The following is a 4172-nucleotide window of genomic DNA, read 5'->3' as shown; positions in this document are numbered from 1 at the left end:
ATGGAGCTGCTGGTGGGAGCTGTGGGACCACCTGGTGCCTCAGAGGGAGTGTGGTGGGTTTCTGGCACCTGTCCCCAGCTTCTGCTCTCAGCTGGGAAGAACTGCTCTGAGACCACCTCCTGCTACATTACCCAAAGCCAGACCCAAGGAACAGTTTGGGCTCTGATTTTTACTCCTCCCAAAGCTGTTTCCCTGAACTGACTGCTGATACCACCCACCTGGCTTCCCCCAGCACCAGGAAACAGGCAAAGAGAAGAAAGGTTGGGATGTTATGGAGAGAGGGTAGCAGCTGTGTAATTTTACATAACAGCACAATTTTGGGAGGTTTCAGGTGATTGTACCATAATAGCTGGTTTTGTGCCTGATGGAGCTGCAGTTGGTCTGTGCTCAGACATGGGTCAGTGAGAGGAAAGAGCTGCCAGGGCCATCACCCTTCCCTGGGGCAGCAGTGGAGCTGTGCATTCCACTTGGACTCCTGCAGTTGGTTTCCACCTCTGTGAAGAGGTGCTGAGGCACGGGGTGGTGGGGTTTAGCTGGAAATGGTCAAAACTCCTGTAACACCAGCTCTGGCCCTGCTGCACTTAGCAGACATCCTGCCAAGCTTTCCTCCAGCTACAGCCCTTGTTTGGAACTCACTTCTGAGCACTGACATCACTCCTGCAGCTTGCCAAGGAGCCTTTTGGAGCCCAGAGAGTCAGGAGGGCTCTCAGGAGGGGTGCTGATGTGTCGGTGTGCCAGAGAGAAGTTTGTCTTTGGGGTGTGTGGCGCCTTTGTCTCTGAAATTTTGAACATTGAAAAGGGATTTGGGCATTCACAGATCATCTGGGAACGTGGCATGTGGCATCTAAAGGAAAAAGTATATGTAAATTTTTTTTCCTTTGCAAGCCAGGAATTGTAGTGAGTGCAGCTGGGGCTGTGAGGAGAGAAAACAAAGCAGTGGCTAATTCTGCTCTTCCTGAGCAGTCAGATAAAGGGCAGTTGAAAAGAGAGAAGGGAATGAATGCAAGATATGTTTTTCATACTAGGAATGCAAACTAACCCAAGCTGAAATCATCATCAGTGTTTCCAAAACTTAGCCCCTGAAATATCTGAAGAAATGAAAAAGAAAAAACAAAATCCAAGAACGAATAAGAGGCACTGAAAAAGGCTGTGAATGCTTTAAGAGCAGAAGAATCCCAGTGGGAGATGCCCAGACTGTCAAGGATGTGAGAGGCACTCTGGAGTAGATGAGTGATGGCAGGAGGGGCTGAGGAGTGATCTTTTGCCTGAGCTGCTTCCAGAGCTGACCTCCCCACACCTGAGACGAGGCCATTTTCTGCTTCTCACTGTCAATCGACCACCACTGCCCTCCCTGAGGGATCCCTGCACGGGGCCACGTCCCCTGGAGTCATTTGCCTCCTCCAGCTCTGTACCAAGACCCCAAACTCAGCAATTGAACTCTGGGTTGAGAGACTGAAGTTGGAAATTTTAGTATTTTAGAGAAGTGTTTGCTTCTGAAGTATAGCAAAATATATATATTTTTTTAATTGAATGAGGTAAAATGTATTGTCCATAGCTAAAAACTCAGATTGTTGGTGATGGCATTTATGTCCCAGCTTTCATTCAGGTTTTCAGTGAACAAACAGCATTTTCAGAGTACAACCTGCAGAACACCACCTTTTCTCCAGTCATTCCCTGAAAAAGAAAGCTGCTGCTCATGGGTGGGTTTTGGGACTGTATGTTCAAGGGTCATGGCATTCCTGTCTTCAGAAATGTTTCCTTTCAAATCATACTTTATCTTCTGCATCACTTATTCAAGGGCCCTGGCTCTTGATTCCTATCTGAACATTTGTAGCTTCCTTTGTAGTTCCTGTCTAAACTTTGCTAGCAAAGTCAGACTGGGCTTTTTTGGGTTTTTTTTGGGTTTTTTTTTTTTTTTTTGGTTATTTTTTGAAACTTCAAAGCAGTTTTCTTTCCAGAGGAGTTCCCTTCAAACTAAGGAAAAAAAGGCTTGACAGAGGCTTCCAGAGCAACTCCCCACCCTTTGCCAGTGTCAGCTGGCTCTGGAACAACTCATCTGCTTTTTCTCCTTGTACTGAATCCTCTAAAAAGTTAAAACCCCCAGCATTTCCTGAACCTGGCAGTGCTCACTTCTGTCTCCTGAGGGACCATGAGGGACAGTTGCCATGTCAGCTCCCCTGCACGACCTCTCTCCTTTGCATCTGCTGAGCCTTCTTTGCCAAGAGCCAATCTTCTGCATTAGTGCATGTCAAATTCCATGTCCTGAGCTGATAGAAACTCCCTTGCCTTTCCTTCACAGCCATTTGATTGTCACAGGGAATAGCTTGAAGTTTTAGAATAGAACTTTGTCCTTTCAGCTCAGAACAACATCCTCTACCCTCCTTTGCTGGGTGTGCTACAGCTGGTCCTGTCTGTGTCTCTGGCACATGGGATTAGAAATAATTGCAGCTATGGTAGAGAAGTCATGGCAAACCTGTCAGGTACCTTGTACTGAGCAAGAGCTGACTCTTCCTCTGGCTCTGGGCAGTTCTTCCTCGCCAGCTGAGGGACACTCAGCTAACCCAGGCTGCTCTCTAGGATGGAAAGGATGTGCTCCATTGCAGTTCAGCAGTTGGCTCCAAGGCCATGCAGCTCCTCCCCAGCGTTCCAGTTCACTGTGAATAATTTAGATGTCAGGCTTCACTGCAGAAAGGCTGGTCTAGCATATTTAAAGATGTTATTTCGAGCTCCTAAGCCAAGCATCAGCACCCTGGTACCCCCACACGTGTCCTCCATTGTTTGTTCCTTCTCTCTGTCTGAAGCATGAGAATCCAATTACACTGCCTCCAAGGAAGCTCTGACAATAAAAGCTCAAGTACTCTTTCAAGGGGATGTAATTCAGTATCTGGCAGAGACAGTTTGTGCCTAGTGCTTTCCTTCTGCATTTTTCACCACAAAGAGGGATTTTTCTCAGGGAAAAACAAAAGCCATTGGTAAATTGGTAAATTTACCACATTAAGAGTGGTAAGTGTTATGATTTTGCCCAAAAGTCTGCCCTTAGTAAGTAAAAATATGTAGTAAAAGCTAGATTATAGCTGCAATGGCTCTCATATATCAAGAGGGAGCACTCAGTGAATGATGTGAGTGGGATGGAGGAGCACATACGTGATCCTCATGTTGCTGTGAGCTGAGCACATCTTTCCCTCCCCAGGAGACAAACCTTGGCTCACCTGCACAGAAAGGCATCAAGTATAGTGTGGTTTTGAATGGTTAACAACTGTCTGAATTACAGAACTGCTTTATTTAATGTATTACTGGGGTATTCACTCTGTTATCACCAAATGTGGGTTATTTATTATGGTCAAGTCCATGAAATGTCCTGGAAAATTCCTGTGCCTGTTTGTCCCACATTTTACAAGTCATAAAAGCAGGACTAATCTTTGCAAACGAAGAAGGATATGGTGTCCCAAGTGCATTAAAAGCAAATATGAAAAAATAAAATGTTGCCGATTCATGGTATATGAGGAATGTCCAGACCCTTACATCTAACACACCTTTTTAGTGAAATAAAACTTCAGGGGTAGTTCTATAGCTCTTGTTGTTTCTGTTATTTATCAAACTTTTATTTAATGTAGAAAAGAGTAAACTATGAAACTCTCTAGGGCAGAGAAATCTTGCAAGGAGCTGCATGGTGCAACAAACACATTGAATTGGATTTTTCTCATTTGGACTTGACAATTTCAGCTGTTGAATTTTCTCCCTTTGGACGAGTCTCAGGCACTGAAATGTCTTGTCTGCTTCCAACTGCCTTCAGCTCTGAATGGCAGAGCAGAGACACTTCCTTTTTGCTTCCAGAAATCTGATTCTTGTGCCAGCAGACCTTGGTTTAGGCTTTGCCAGGATCCCTGCTTCCTGTGGCCCAGCTCCCAGCTGGTAGGAGAGGGGATTCTCTCAGAGGCTGGACACTCCTGCGGGGTGCTCTGGGCATCAGCTCTGTGTCCTGAGAGCAGACCCAAAGTGGAGTAGCACTTTACCTCCAGCAGCTCTCACCTCCTTTCCTGATGACATGGGAAGCCCACATCAGCATCAGGAGTGGAGTTCAGGGAAGGATGGATGGAAAAGACCAAGGCAAGAAACCAAAAAATCCACAGCTGGAGCACAGTGGGAATACCTGCATTAGGAAATGTTTTAAT

This window comes from Lonchura striata, chromosome 4A, assembly GCF_050655825.1.
Source record: "Lonchura striata isolate lonStrDom1 chromosome 4A, ASM5065582v1, whole genome shotgun sequence".
NCBI classification, from domain to species: Eukaryota; Metazoa; Chordata; class Aves; order Passeriformes; family Estrildidae; genus Lonchura; species Lonchura striata.
The sequence above is the reverse complement of the archived record's forward strand: the minus strand, read 5'-3'. Positions refer to the sequence as shown.